The sequence below is a fragment of the Lepisma saccharinum genome, chromosome 13 (genome assembly GCF_977018435.1).
Source record: "Lepisma saccharinum chromosome 13, izLepSacc3.1, whole genome shotgun sequence".
Lineage (NCBI taxonomy): Eukaryota > Metazoa > Arthropoda > Insecta > Zygentoma > Lepismatidae > Lepisma > Lepisma saccharinum.
The window spans coordinates 35274292-35291365 of NC_139241.1; positions in this window are offsets into that span (position 1 = coordinate 35274292).

Sequence of the window (17074 nt, forward strand, 5' to 3'; positions counted from 1 at the left end):
ATTTTTATACATACAAGAAATGATGCAATTGTTTGTAAAATATTTATTAATATTATAAAGAAACTTGCCAAAAGTATTAACATTGGCATGTTGGTTTTTGGTTTGAGTATTAATGGTTGGGAAGTTTTTCCACTGTATTAGCCCAATGCTGGGAAATAGATTTGGTTGGAAGATTGTTGGCAAAGTTTTTCCATTGTAGTTGGGCCAACGTTGGGAAATAGGTTTGGTTGGGAGATGGTTGGCAAAGTTTTTCCATTGTAGTTGGGCCAACGTTGGGAAATTGATTTGGTTGGGAGATGGTTGGCAAAGTTTTTCCATTGTAGTTGGGCCAACGTTGGGAAATTGATTTGGTTGGGAGATGGTTGGCAAAGTTTTTCCATTGTAGTTGGGCCAACGTTGGGAAATAGTTGGTTGGGAGATTGATGGCAAGGCGGACATCACCAACAGTTCGCCAACCGTTGGCACAAAAAATTTGTAACCATTTACCAACGTTGGCCCAACCTTTGTGTGCTACATGGGTAGCTTTATTTTTCAACAACCCCCTCATAGAAACTTCCCCCAAAGCTTATTCCACATCTGACACACAACGTGAGATTCGTCTTTTGATTCTGTGTCAAGATGCAGGAATTTTAATTGTTGTTGCAGATCCGTATTGAAGCTACAGGGTGTTCGGATTGTAACTGACAGTTTTTAAATAATTATTGCATTTCAACAAACCGAGCTTCTTGTTAACATTGCAAAAGCAATAGTACATTTGTAAGTTTGGTTCAGCAAATTTTTATACATGTGCAACGAGCGGTGGTGGCGCTAGTGTCGCTCAAACAAAAATGGTGTTGGCGTCTGACCCAGTTATTTCTGCCACGATCGGTGCAGCAGAACAAGAGAACCAGTGTTGCTAATCTGCTCGATAGAAAAATCGCTAGAGTGCGCCGAGGCACAGCTGTTCCTAGAACAAGAAAATTAGAGATCTCAGCTCTATCTAACGTTGAGTTTTAAACGCCATGCATTATAACCAGGGCTGGGATTAATATGTGCTAACAAGTGGCTTTATATGTACATACATATGGACTAAAACCGCTAAATGTGGACTAATCCTTGCGTAAAATTACTCAAAATGATGCAAAGAAGACTTCTTCACAGTGATTTCAAATAAAATTAAACAATTTATTATTTTTCCATTGCATTAATGGACCTGGTGGCATTTTAACTGTTCACTTCCAATCAAGCCCGTCCACACTGGTACTGGAACTGCAACGACATGTGATGCACGACTGACACTACCACTGGTTTGAGAACTAGTAACACTGTTCTACACACGTTTTTTTTTTACAGAAATGAGAGTACCCAGTCTTTACTTATATGAGGAATACGGAAGTGTTTAAAGTGGAGGAAACAGAGTTATGCTTTCCCCCAGTTAAGAGAATTATCATAAAGCATCACCAGCATTAAGTTAATTTGCATCTGTCTTTCACGGCATCTCTCATCTATGTTTTCATGCTTTAATTTCAAACTTTGAATTGTATAAATTCTTCCCATGTGCCCCCTGGCCTCCTTTTGCGGGCGCTTAATATATTTATTAAGTTATGTCCACATTCATTATGATTACTTGTTATGTAACGTGAATTATGCTTATCTTGGAAATAAGAGGCAACCCATTGCTTATAGGTAACATGAATTATGCCGTAATTCAAATTAAGAGCCAATCTTAGAAAATGAAATTCGTATTCGTGTTCAGGAGGTCAATTTCAGTAAGGAAGAGCTACTTTCCTTTCTGTAACAGAAAAAAGTGAAAATTTGTAGAACAATGAAACTTGCGAACGTGTTAAACCCCGACAATTCGACCATAAACAACCCTCTTTAAGCAGTATTATTGCCTCTCTGTGATGGCTCACAGTCGGCTGCCTTTGTTGTACATTTACAAACGATGCCGGCTTCCGCAACCATAAAAAGAATAAGAAGTACATATATTGCCACCAGACGATAAGCCGCGCGGTGTTTTCTTTTGTTATGAACTTGTCACCCATCAAAACATGCCAATTTTAACACACACACACACACACACACACACACACACACACACACACACACAAAAAAACCAACATGCATCGCATTAAGCAGAAAAATAACAGCTTCCTTCCTTCCTACAATTCCTACAAGAACACGTGCCGGTGCCGGAGCCGAGGGTTGAAATGCTCATCCATCCACATAATTTATTTCTTTTGAGTAATCTAAAGTGATGAAATATGAACAATAGTACTGGAGTCATTATGAAATTTAAAGTTCATTAACCAAACACATGCACTTTCACATACACACACGCACACAACGTCAAACCAGTCAAATATTTAAAATAAAAATATGGTGCTTACATTCCAACAAAACTCACTGTCATTTTGCCTTTCTCCTTCCGTAACAGAAATAGTGCTTCATATTTACAGTTGGCAACACTAGTCACTAGCTAGCCAATGAACATGCACTGCATAAAAGAAGCAACCACTACGCCATGCTATATTGCCACATTATCGTCCCTGCTGAACGATGTGAACCGCGAGCTGGAGCGCTATTCAATTGTTTTTAATTATGTTTGCGCGAGTGCGTTCAGGAATTGAATGACAATTGGCAACAATGGCGAAGGTTGGCGAGCAGGGTAGAACACGTGATGCTAAGAGAGAGAGGGAGACGAAACGAAAATTGGGGTCTGCGCAACGGCAGAGATTGGTGTGTTGGCCTATACAAGAAAAAGCACGTGTAGCCCACGGAAGTAAATACGGGCGACGAGCAGGCAGCTAAGAATTCCAAGGTCCACTGTTCACAAAGTCGTGCACAAAAGGTTACGTTTTACGCATGCAAGGTGCAGTTGTTGCGCGAAATTAAGCCAGATCACAAGCCGAAAATACATTAATTTGCCATTGACATTCTGCAGAAGATTGATGTTACCTACACATCAAAGACATGGTATATTCCAGTTAAAAGATAGATGATCTTCAAGAACTGCAGGACCATATTCGGAATGCTCTTGCTTCTGTAACCCCTCCGATGCTACAGAACACGTGGAGGAAGAATACGGAGAATATGTTTGTTGCACGGAGAATACAGGACTAAAGTGCCTGCATAAGCTGACCTTTTCAAATAAAAGCAGTCAGGTAAATGGCCAAAACACGGCCTCTTTACACGATGTTGAAGGCAAATTACAGCCGATAGATAACTGCTTCAAAAAACTTGATAAAGCGAAATGAATGTTGTGTTTAAATCTTAAAACATTGTACATATCGATACTTTATTATATCAACAAATTAGAGGATCAAACATAATGCCCTTTGGGCTCTCTTATGGAGTCTAAATACAGCTCGTTGGAATGAAGCATTCGCTGCGCATGCAACAAACTGAAGCATGGTATTGAGAAAACGGCACAGTCGGAGAGGCACGTAAGCGACACGCGACACGTGCATCTTGCCGTGTCTCTTCGGTTCGAAAGGTTGCATTGAATTCTGAGTGTTGGCTTCCAAACGACACGTATCTCGTGTTGCATGTTGCGTGTCGTGCTTCGCGTGTTTCTTCGGTGTGAATTCTCCCTTAGATGTTACGTTCTCTTGCTTTATTGCTTTTGTAACTTATTCCTTTTCTTTACCATAAATTTAAGAGAAAATAATTGCATTAACATTTAAGATTTTAATTGAGGGATGTAATGATGTAATCATGAATTTTGCAAATGTTTTCCGAATTTTCCAAAATATTTTATAGCCTCATTTATATTTATAAAATAATATAAAATTACAGTACACAACATTAAAGTTTGATACAATGATTTCATTGATTGATTCATTGATTTTGAAATTATGAGCAAAATGTTTTATTTGCCAGATACCAAAAATTGGGATAAGCTCCTCAAACGAAATTGAGGAGAGGCCGCTACCAAGAAAAGAAAATATGTCTGTTGAAAACGTTCTCACTCATTTTTTAAAACTAATTCATGCATTCATTACATAACAAGAACCAAACACTATACTCCCTCTGAAGATAAAATCTCCTTACCTATTCAAAGCTGAGGCTGTGAAAGTGCATTCAGCACCAGGGTGCGAAATCATTGAAAACTGGTGGTGTGAGAAAGGTTTTCATCTTCAAACCCCCTCCCCCACAAACTTATGTGTATATTATACGATATATATGTATATTTGTAATGTTAATAAAAGTTAAAATGAATTACACAATTAGCATATATTATTATTATTATTATTATATAATACTGTTATTATTAATTACATATGGAAATTATTTTTTTTACTTTTATACATATCAGATATTGCAAAGAAGCTAATAAATTATGAAATCGTTCAAGTGGTTTTATTATGTATAAGTTTTTCTTTAGTTTGTGCTTTATGTTAATATAAATCAATTAGATTTCATAGTTCATATTGCTTTGCATTCTCGTTTTACTTTTATTGTGCGTATTGATGTCGATTTGTTAACGATCTCTTGAGAGAAAATGCATTCGATACTCACAACTATACTAATTTGTGTGTTTTCGATATTATTCTTAGTAAAGTATATTTGAAATTAAAAGTAATTGCTTATCTTTTGTTTGTTATAACAAAAACTCTCCCCCGGAAATTTTTGGTGGGGGGGAATCCTCCCTGTCCTCCAGGATTTCGCACCCTGCTCAGCACACACAAGAACAAACACAGGACAACACGACTCTACAGGGATACGGCCTAATGAGTCGAAAATATAAATCAACATATCTTCTAAAGTTTCTGTAGACATTCTCGTCTGACTACCACGCCAGAGACCCTTGTTCGATCAACGATGGGCGCAAGCAGCTCCGGCGCTCACCCACAGTATAAAGTGGGTACCTGGAGGAAACATGGAGGCGGGGAGGAGGTAAAAGCGGCTAGGGACGTAGTGCTGATACACATCAGCCCCACCTTCGGCCGTGATCAAGAAAGTGTGGCACCCTAACTCCACACCCCTATGCGCCTTCATGACATGGTGCAAAGCACAGGGGAGCACTTTACTTTACTTTTTCTTAGATATTCTTAAATCGTCTCCTAAGCCACAGTAATTAAGCGTCGCGTCCAGGTACAAGTAGAGATCACGGTAGTCCTTCACATTGTACATCCATGGACCACACTTCCTATGTGTGCTTGTGATGTATAACGGAACACATACTGTCCTTCCATGCGATGTCAAATGATTCTTGTAGTGACAGTTGCCTCTTTTTGAATTTAGCGTTGTTATCCTTGTACATGTTATCTTACGTTCCAGTAGATTCACATTATTGTTGTCAAAGCAATGTCTTTTTTAGTTATAAGACTATCATCACCAAGTTGGCTTGCTAGAGTGGCCAAGCTCGAAACTATGAACGTAGAAATTGTATTTATATTCTGGTCCTCAATTTCCACATGCATGCCCATGGAACCTTACTCACGGGCAGGTTCTTGATTTTTATTTTAACAGTTGGCAAGCCTTTCCGCAAAAAGATAGACAGCATATCTTCACAGGTTGTGCACAGAAACAGGAATTGGTCAGTACAGAGACTGTGATACACTTCTTGCTTCGGGTCTGAAAGCGCATTTTCAAACCTCGGACGGTTCGCTGTCTTGCTTCTCTGCTATGATGTGCTAGCATGGGCGTCACCAGAAACATTTGTAGGAGGGATCAGGTCATAATAAAACTTCAAGAGTAAAAATTAATTAAAGAAAAGAAGAATCGAGGTACACAATTCTATCTATTTCTATTCCGTGGTGAAGAGAAAACGCGCGGGAGGTGTAACACGTGATTGTAATTGGAGAAGGGAAAGGAGGAACTTTGGAACATTCTCGTCTGTATTTTCTTCAAAGCAAAGAATGGTGTAGACTTCTACAGTGGCGAGTGTTGTGGAGAGATGCAGGCTCCAGAAGTCTCAAGTCTTCATTAATGAGTAATTTTAATTTTTAAAACCATTGATGCAAAGCTACCAGATGTCCAGATTACGTCTCGATAGTCCATTATTTTTTATCCCTGTCCTGACTTTTTGAAACTACAGTCGTGTTGGTTAACTCATATTTAGACCCGTTCATCATTTTAATAATTATTTCTAATACGTAATATTTAATTTATATCTAAATATTGTACTGGGCAGAGCGGTAGCGAAGGGGTGAAGAATTGTCAGAGCATGATACACCCAGGGTTAATTCTCCTCTGTTACCACTCCAACCAGGCTCTGGGAAAGGGTTGCTGCCATTTACTATTACTATATTTATCAACAATGAAAATAAATAGCTGTCAATTTATACTATAATCTATTCTATATAATGGAATCAGCAAAATCAATAATTACAACTCTCCCACCCTATTTGTTTTACATAAGATGAACCCCCGTTGGCCAAAGAAAAAAATATTCGAAATGGAAACTTACGGGAAATGTCTTCATTTTTAATTGTCCATATCTTGGTTCTATCAACCATTTGCAGTAGGATAATAGGCAAAAAGCAATGAATAAGACCTAGGCAATAACATGAAGAAGTTTAAAGCACGTAATAGCAAATCAAGCAAAAAGTAATCACGACTATCCTTTTATATCACCGCTACATTGAAATCTAAAGTTGCGTATGGGTAAATAAATACAATTTTTGTCATTCAATATTTCGTTACCACACCAATACTTATTATCCTTCATACCTTCAAATTTTATTTATTTGCTCATATTAATTTCTTTATCTAGTATATGTAGGATGCAGTAGCGTAGCGCAGTTCTCTGCCCCCCTGCAAGTATAATATTGGGGGGCCCCGGAAGTGACAAAAAATGATGATGCCCGAGTGGGACGGACGTACTCGTACAATAGTTAGCTAGTCCACAAAATATAAATATGTGAGAAAAATGAACTTACAAAATTACACAAAATAAAAGCCACATTTAGCTCATACGGTGTGCCCTGCGTGGCAGAGTATGGGATGGCCCTTAGGCAGAGGCGCAACCACGAATTTTTGTCTGGCGGACAAGTACCAGGATAAACGTACCAATAATAATAATAATTTTAATAATAATAATGATAAGTTCTTATAATAATAATAATAATAATAATAATGTTATTATTATAACATTATTATTATCATTATTGTTATTATTGATTTGCTCTATTTTACTTTGTTTTTGTGCCACTTTTGGCTAATTTGCGAAGATGGGGATGAATGATGAAATAATGAAATTGATGAATGGACACTCACAAACATACATGCCCAAGCCGAAATTCGAACCCGGAACCAATATTATTATTATTAGTAGTAGTAGTATCAAAGACGTTATTACCCTCTTAAATTATGCAAAAAGGGGGTAGAATTGCTAAAGTATTTGTGTTCGAACAAACTATTTGACTTATCTTTTCAACACGTTTAATTTCACATTAATAACGGAAATGAAACACTCAAACTAGTTTTGAAAGACAGAAAATGCTTGATAAATGGATTCCAAATATAATTATATTTTACATTAACATGTATAACTTTCATCGATACTCGTATATGTTTCACATTATGCAACAAGGAGCGACGTGGACACTAAATTGTGTACGTATTCAAAGTCTCTCTAATACATATTATATACAACATATATTATTTAAATACATTACGCCACCAATTCATTCATCTCACAATAAACCAACAGCAATTTTTTTTTTTGAACATTTCCACTTTGACATGAAAAAGTTTTTAATCCATTCATTTTACTGATAATGACACAAACATGAGATAAGCAAAATATCTCGGCGATATTTGTTTTGGTTCTCGAGAAACAAGCCTTCAAACACCGCTGAAATTCACCTCCTACGTCACGGATTTGAAAACGTCCTCTCCACAGACACGAGGTCCTCTGACGTCATCACTTACAAATGCGTACAGGCAGGGCTTCTGCTCGTCCCGTCAACTTAGCATGAGACGCGGAAGCGACAGCAAAGTCACTTGTCACTGTGTATAACAAGTATCTTGTAACTTCCAGTGCAAAAATCTGTGCTCCATTTCTTGGAGATGAATTATGCCCTAGCAGTATAGCAGTATTTACTATAATTCAGCCACTCGGTAGAGGGTTTTCCCATTAGGGTGACAAAGAAAACCTTGTAACAGTCAATGGCTGAACACGTGAACAGCCTTGTTCATTGCAAATACATAGGTTGGTTCTGACTGGCAAGAACTTAATGTTATAGGAATGCCTTTTCTGGAATTCCAATTATTTTCGTCATAATATTTTCTTCTCAAATTTTAAGATAATACGTTTAGAACACTCTGGTTTACATGCCAATTTCTGCAATATAAGAGGTGATACGGTATAAAAAGTTACGGGGAGTTTTTACATTTCCTTCAGTAAATGAGTTTTCTTCAGTTAATATATATATTACAAATTTTTGTATTTAGCATACTTTTCCGTCACTTTGTTTAACCGCAACGATGAGAACGCATGGTTAATTTAGTATGTATCTTCTCTAACATCACATTTCTTCCCACTTTTGGCTAATCGCTACAATGAAGATGAATGACTACAAGCAGTATTCGAAGTCGGGGTGCAGGAGGACACCCCCCCCCCACACACACACACACTACCACCACCAACAACAAGCACAATCTAAGTATCATCCAACCTGCCACGATACGAGACGAACTTTTTCTTCTGGCCCATCTTATTTCGAAAACATTCACTAGTTCTTGTCCCATCTCCTTTTATGAGACGAGACGGAAAATGTCTCATCTCGTGAGCAACACTAACATTAACAATAGAAGCATCCCCCTAGGTGTCCCCAAAGTCTCGAGCAAATATCCTTCCATGTAACAATTTCCAGTTCAATGAAATGTCACTCAGAAGGGAACAGTCATGCCCAGGTCGAGAGTCAAACCTGGAACATGCGACTTCCTCAGATACATCATGAATTTTGTGTATAATAATTACAACGCCAGTTCATTCCTGGAAATTCTGAATCTGCGGTTTGGTTTGCATATATAAGCAGGATAATATTCAGTTTTCGAGGGCTCGTACCGTTAAACGAGGAGTCAAAAAAATATGAAGAAAGTTTTTTTTTGTATTTATAATGATAAGCCTTTGCATACGTTGTTAATTCTATATTTTTCGAGACTTGAGACGAGAACGAGAATTGCCCTCCCAAACCGAGACAGATGTTTATAAATCGAGACGAGACTGTCAATGAGACATTTATAAATAAACACGAGACAGACATTTACAACTCTCAACGAGAACGAGACCAAGGCTGCCATGTCTCGTCTCGATAGGATCCTTAGTGGTGAAGTTGTGAACCAACCAATTAATGCGTTCGGGGTAACGAGATGAGGCGGCTTTTTTCACACTACAAAATTCAAAATATATCGTACCATTTCAGTATGGGATATTGTTATACACATGGGCGTATATATAATTCACGTGAGGGGGAGGGGGGTACGGATGGATCAACTTTTGGTATGATTAGGGTTGCTTTATTTCGTAAGTGAAAATCCAGGACATTGCTGGCCAGAAGCTTGTTGGGGAGCAGGGGTGCTGGACCCGACAAAGTTGTGTGTATGTAGTCACGAAGTCACGCTAGTATTGATACTTTTATGTTCATCTTGTGTCACTGCGTTTTTAAAAACCAAATATCTTTAAGATGACTAGAGGGGGAAAAATAACTGATTTGACAGTCTCAATGCAGTTTCTTATCGCAGAAATTCCGAAACTATCAGGAAATTGCAGGCATTTGGTCTGCAGTTCCCCATCTGGTGTGTGGAATTACGTAATTTCCTTCCCATCCGTATCCCGTCTTACGTCTCTAATTTAAGAGAATAAAATAAGTCCGAAGAAATTTTTATGAACAAGCGGATGAAGAGGTAACTCTGGCAATTTTACTGAACTAAAGGGGGGTGGGCCCGTTAAAATCTGTACAGATTTGTAAAACAGCTGCACATGTTCGCTCACCGCGGGGTACCCGCAGTAAACTGACGCTCGAAGCAGACGACAAACGAGCTCTCCCTAAGGAGTGACGTTGTAACATGGCGGCGGCGTGTTTTCAGCGCAACGCTAGCCTCGCAACTTTGGAAGTCTCGTTTCTGCCTTAAACCGGACCCAGAGAAACGCGAGAACTTGCAGGGGTCATTTTCCCAGGGTGTAGTTTTTAAAATTGTTGTAAAAAAATTGAGTGGAAATGTCTACGCTCCCTTTCCTGAAAACAATTGTCCATGCATTTAAAAGAAAATCAATGAAGACAAGTCTTATTTCTCTGTCTGGTGATTTCGAATGCATTACAGATAAAAATGAAACACTGCAAGCGAAGCGAGCAAGAAAAATTTTTGGATCCAAGTTTTTGACAGGCTGAAATCAATATTGATTTAATAGGGGACAAATAATTTCACGGGACGCCAATGCATTCTCTCATTTAAAACTTTTGTGCCTCCGCGATGGTGTAGTGGTAACATCGTCGCCTTGTGATCAAGGGGTCCCAGGTTCGATACCCGGTGGAGGCACGTGGGACAGTAGTTCGGATCCCACTTTAAACTGTAAGTCCAGTCCCGATTAGCCTTTCTGTGCTTAAAGTGGACTTAAAACCACAAATGAATCAATAAATTTTACAACTTATTTTCATTTTGATCGTTCGGCACCAACCGACTCCCGCCACCCCCTAGCTACGGTTCTGAACTTAATAAGACTAAGAAAAGCAGGTATTGCAAGCGAAGCGAGCAAGAAAATTTTGCAAAAATATTTTAAATTGCATAAAATTTGAAGTTGTGGGCGGTAATTGCCCCCTGCAGGTACACTTGGCTTTCAATGTTTGCCCCCCTTGCCACCCCTAGAACTCATTTGCGTCCAAGGGTGGTGGGCAATACACCCCTGTGGTTGAGCCACTGCCCTTAGGGCAAAGGGGTAATTGCTCCTAGGCAATCATACTACATACACTACGTTTACGACAAACTGCGTAGCTATATAGGTAAGAGATTAGGGATATTTTCCTATTGATTGCTATCTGCGGACCAGGTAAGTTAATTCTACATTTCGGAGGGGACCCACGTTACAAGTTACCCGGGCCCCTCTTGCTGAGACAATACGCCACTGCTTATTATCGCAGATGTCGTCATATGATGTTACTGGGAACATAGGCGCCGACTCCATGGGGCTTGGGGGGGGGGGCTCGAGCCCCCCAATGTTATCGCTGTGGGGGCAGAGCTCCCCAAATAATTTTCCTTAAGAGGATCTAATGTATTATTTTGCTTCTGTTGTAAAGTTTACTCTGAATTGTGCCACATGAACTTAACTTTAAATACATATTTGAAATGTTATAGACCATCAACGCTGGGGGGCTATGACTAGAGACAGCAGAAAACATTTTTACTAAAAAGAGTTTCAAAAGACGATGTGCATGAACTAGGGTAGTGGATGGGACGTTCGGGCTACAAATGGCTCTCACATGACATTCAGAACGAGATCATTGATATATTAGGGAGATCTGTTTTGCGCTCCGTGGTAGCAGATATTAAAAGTCGGGAATATTTTGCTATTATGGTTGACGAAACTTGTGACATATCCATCCGTGAACAATTGACATTTTAGCATTCGAACTGTAAATAAAAATTTTAATATTTTTGAGGAATGCGTGGGATTTTACGAGATTCCGAACACTGAGGCCAAAAATTAAAAAGGGAGGGAGTGAGTCATTCATTAATTTATTTCAGTGATCAGACCCCCTCCCCCCCCCAATAATTCCCTGACTGGGAACCAAATTTTTGTTTCCTTTCGTAAATCGATTTTTTTATAAGCGACACTATCTGTGGAATTTCTGCGATTAGATAATATTTCAGGAACACATTGTGGGGCCCATACACCTCGGGGCCGGCCGCTACGCCACTGCTAGGATGTGGCTGTTGTTATTAAAGTCGGTTTTCTACGTCTTTAGAAAACTAAGTAGCTGACCAAGGCAGTTTATTAAGATATAAAAACACTTAAGGCGAGGAGGGACAATTACGCACTAGTTGTGCATTTATTTCAATATCGTCGGATTGGGCACTGCTATTTAGAAAAGGAATTAGCATGCAAGAGAGTATGAATTTCTCTCCATGTTGCAAGTGGAAACTGTTTTTCAACTTGATTAGTAAGCTAGACACGATGTTTGAAAAATATGATTAACAAGTATTTACAGAATCCCATGTATTCCTTATGGGAAATCGACTTCGACTTCAAGTTACGGCTAATCAAATGGGAGTTTCGACTTTTCCTACTACTGTACTATGACATAGTTCAACTTGTCATTTTCCGTTCATGTACTTTTCTACGTCATTTGATGTTTGATATTCCCGAGAGAACGAATAAAATAATGGTCCCATAAACCTAATGCATTTCTCCTTGCCTCATACGGCCATCCTGGCAGTGTTGCCAAACCTGATGTGCATAAAAGAGCTACATTTCACCATTAATAGAGCTCAAGATAACTTTCAAGGAGCTAGATTAACGAAGGCTGCATAAAATGCCTCCTAGGGTAATTTTATGTGTCAGAGGAGTTGAGGCGCTGCTATTACCGTTAGCTTTAAAGTGATGGCAATTTATTCTTAGTTTTCACCGCATAGATTTGGCGGTATCACCCATGTCAATAATCCAATGATGTTCATATGAAATCGAAAATAAAGGATTCCCGGATAATAATATTGTTATCTTCACCTTAGCCACAGCGCTATATATAAAAATGCCTGGGGAGGAAAGAGGGGGGTGACGCAGCCTATATATGAATATCACGTACGTACACTCATGGCAAAGGTTGGTCTTTATGGGCCGGAGCCAGTGGTGGCATCATGCTGAGGGCGGGTGCAACAGTTCACAGTCAAACGAGTGCACGAAAGTGGCTCCAAAAGAACGAAGTTGGCACAGTGGTCGGCAGCTGCCCCAGCGGGAGAGACCTAGGGGAAATTGTCCCTCCTCGCCTTAACACGTAACGGTTCAATCCTGTACCAGGGTCTTCCTCAGACTATAAGGTATAAACTAAAAAAAGTGTTTTTATATCTTAATAAACTTCCTTGGCCAGCTACTTAGTGGTTTTTTTAATATGGAAACAAGGCTTAATTATATTACGTCTTTAGGATAACCGCAACAATAAAAATGAATAATGAAGTGATAAATTTATGGGAGCGCAGGCTAGATGAGTGTGGCAAGGCTATTTAAATCAAAATTTCCCTGGTAACTGCCCACAAACTATAGGAAAACTGCAGAAATATTCTACCTAAACTGATTTGTGTTTAGAAAACCGTAACATCAAAGTATGTTTTTAGAAATGTTAAAAGGATAAAATATAATGTCGTGGGAAAGCGTAACCCCTCAATAAATTCAAAGAAACTCGTGCCAGCTCGATGGCGAACGTGGTCAAGCGCATTAAGTGTTCGACTTTGGATCCCGTCACTGAAGTTCTCGAGTTGGAGACACGTCGTGGGCATGGATGTTCTTTTAGACTGCCCTTTCATCAATTTCATGTGATCATCACTCATCGCCGCTATTAACCAAAAGTGGTAGAAAAGCGACGTCAAATAACAAATACATGAACAACAGACCTGGCCTCTGTCTTGGTTTAGCAATGTGATTTGTTAATCACTATACGGTGGAGGCAGAGGCTGAAATAAATATCAATAATAAAAATTCATTACAACTTACCCTTCTGGAGAAATGATTTTGAAGACGATGCTACCCACTGTCGTCTTTCTGACTGCACATGCTTTCATGGACTTGAGTTTCATTAGTTTACTTAAATGTCGAATTCTAATAAAAGTTCTTGTCCTGACATAAAGAGAAATATTTTTTCGTTAACTTCGGGAAATTTTGACTGAATTACTGTCTTTAGAGTTTCCATGACTTTGTTGCTTCGAAACGGTTGACCCATGGAAGGATGGAAACACAATCTCAAACTGAATAACTTTTTCCATCCACTCCTGTGTTAGATGGGTAAGCCCCCCTTTGATATGATCGATAACCAGTTATCGCTGCAATGTTCTGGAATATTTACTTTTCCACCCCTAACACCTAATTTTTCATCAATTTGACGGCACTTGAAGGCCACGTGCCCAGCCAAGTATTTAATGGCATCTTGCGAAATGTCATTATCACTAACCAAACGATCTGAAATTTGCGTGTAATTGTAAGAAGGATACTGTTATGGACATTTGTATTATTGGAAATGATGGCAATATTTGCATTCATAGTGCTTAGAAGTTAATTATTGCGTAACTGTAAGTTCATAATAATAATAGTTTTACTCACACGCATACAATACAGAAATTTTGGAGCTTCCCGTGTATACAACTCGACATGACTCGCACCAAAGGCTACACAAAAACTAGTAGCGTGCGGTGACATTTTCCGTTGGGGAAGCAGATCCCGAAAAATTAAGAAAACCAAGAATTCATTGCTTCAACATGGTACGTTATACTGAAAAAAATTAGCACTCTACCTAATACTGTTTCCGTAACGTCTCTAAGGGGAAGGATGAATGTCCTGGCGCAGTTGTTCATTTTTTCGAATTTCAGTTGGTCTGTTGTCAAACGTATTTAATGCAAGAATCCTCACAATTAATTACTGATTGAGTATTATAAAAACATTCATAACAAATTGGTTATACATCCAATATGATACTATTCAGTGTTCTATATCATTTACAATACCTGTAGACACATCGTTATTAGGAAAGTAAGGGGCTTATATCCAGGGTCGATAGGACGAATACCTCTCAAAATATGCACGAAATAAACATCTAAAAATACAAAATAGACACTAAAATTGACAAACATTGACATGTTTCGCCATTTTCCAGGATTAGTCACTCAAAAACCAGTTATCTTCTAAATAGGTACTTATGACTAAGGGCAAAAATAACCACTGTAAACTTCACGTAGTCCTCTCATAAATGACCTCAAACTGTCTTTAAACATGAAAGTCTACATTTTCTGGCCGTGAAACAAAAAAAGTCAGTTCTTGCGAAAATCTATTTATCACATATATTATTGCATAAAATTACAGAGCAAGTCAAAGGCTTCAAAAGTCGGCTCTAGTAGAAGTGTCACAGATAGCATTTTTCTGGAAATTTTGTGGCATAATGATTTGTTTGCCGGAATCTGGAAAGATTTCTAATCTTTTTCACCCTAAGCCGAGACTTTCATTGTGCACCTTCCGTCCTCATAATCCTACACAAGTCAATCACAAAATAATGATACGACAAATTATATAACAAGCGATCTAAAACTATTAGAAGGAGAAATTGGACAAATACGTAACGCTGGCCACTACTCATTACATACTAAATAATTCTGCACTATTTTTCCAAGCTTCGGAAAATATGTATACAACACACAAAAAATAAATTTCCTCTCAAAACTTGGTCACCTACATGCAGTGTTGAAGTCACTGCTATTGTTCCCTCTTAAGAATTAAAAAGAATATAGAAATTGTAGTACGGCCTTGGTTGTAGAGGGCAAGGAACATTGAATGGGCAAAATTCAATCATTACTCCTCGTACAGGGTGATTACAAAGTCAAATACATTTTAGCAATAACGTCACGCAATACATTTCTTTAGCAGGTGGTGTGACACAATGCTAGCATTAGAAGAAAAAACAGCCATTGTTATGCCCGTCTGTGAACAGGTGCTAATGGTTATACCTCATTCTCCCATCCAACGCTCACCCGACGTTATCCCCCTTGGACTTTTTGTGTCTGAAGATTTATCACGTCCAAGGTGTAGGAGGTGATGTCCACACCATCCCACCATTTAAACAACCGTTGATCGCTGCATATACCTGGTTACAGCATACTCAGCCTATTAGTTGACTAAACTGCTTCTCTAATTATGTATGTGTTAATTTAAGAATAAAGTTAAGGAAATTGAAAGAAAAGCTAAAATAATTTAACAGGTATTATTATTATCATATTTCTATCACTGTTACAAGAAAAAATGTGCTTGAAATTAAGATTGAAACATATTTATTTATTCAAGTATTCCTATTTTTCGAAAACAGATATTTCTCTTTCAATCTCTTTGTGTGGGCAAGGAATTCTTCAGTGGGCCCAACCGGGACTCTCTCCCTATGTAATCTGTCTGCCAGTGTAAGGTTGTTCTGGCATCGAAAACTTACTCACATGACGTATTCCTTGGCCAAGGGTTTGCGTCTTTTAGAAAGGAAGCATAGGAGTACTCGAAACCCTCTAGTTATGTGACTTGGAGGCAGCGTAAACCTTGATGAAAGTTCAGTCAAGGAAAGTGAAAACTACATTCCATTTCACAGTTTTACAAACTCTAATGGAAATGTGGTTTGCATTTTATAAATCTAGTGAAAAAAATTCACGATCCTCAGACTAGAGGATAGTGTAATCAATATTGGTGTATCATTCTCATTAAACTCGATCTCTTCCTCTATTGTTACATTAAAATACACGCTGTAAAATACAAGACACACATTTAACCACCTGCATATATTTACTTTCTTTCAATCTGGTAATCAATATTCTTGCATTTACTTGTTAAGGATTTTACTTAAAAAATTCCCTAACCTTTGAGGCAATGAAATTCCAACGCAAAAGCAACAACACTAAAGCCACAACCCAAAGCCCAAATATAAAAAAGTGATTGAATGTGAACAAGGGTGATAATTCCTTGCTCCTGAAGACTGCAAAGGTGCCTCCCTTTAGTTTCTAAACTTGTTGTCCAAACTGTATCTTCAAACCACTTCTGTATCAAGCCACCAGCCCTGGCTCTGTGGATCAAGGTGTCCACATGATGCAGATAAGGAGATTCTTTCTGAAATATGAACGACTTCATGTTATCAACGAGCTTCTCTCCGACAATATGATAATTCCGAAAGCAAGATGAATACTGAAAATGTTTCATTAGCAGAAACGACATGTGATCTTTACTGCTAGCCATGGCCACACTTTGGTTACGTACCACGTCGAACATAATTTCCGTGTAGCTGGTATTAGGGACGAAGTGTTTGGGTAAAGATTTAGCATACGGAAAAGCAGACTCTTTCAACAAGTTACAAATGAATTCCCCCCCTTTAATTGTTATTCCTGCAGCTACAACCTCCTCAAGAGTGTTTATTTGTTG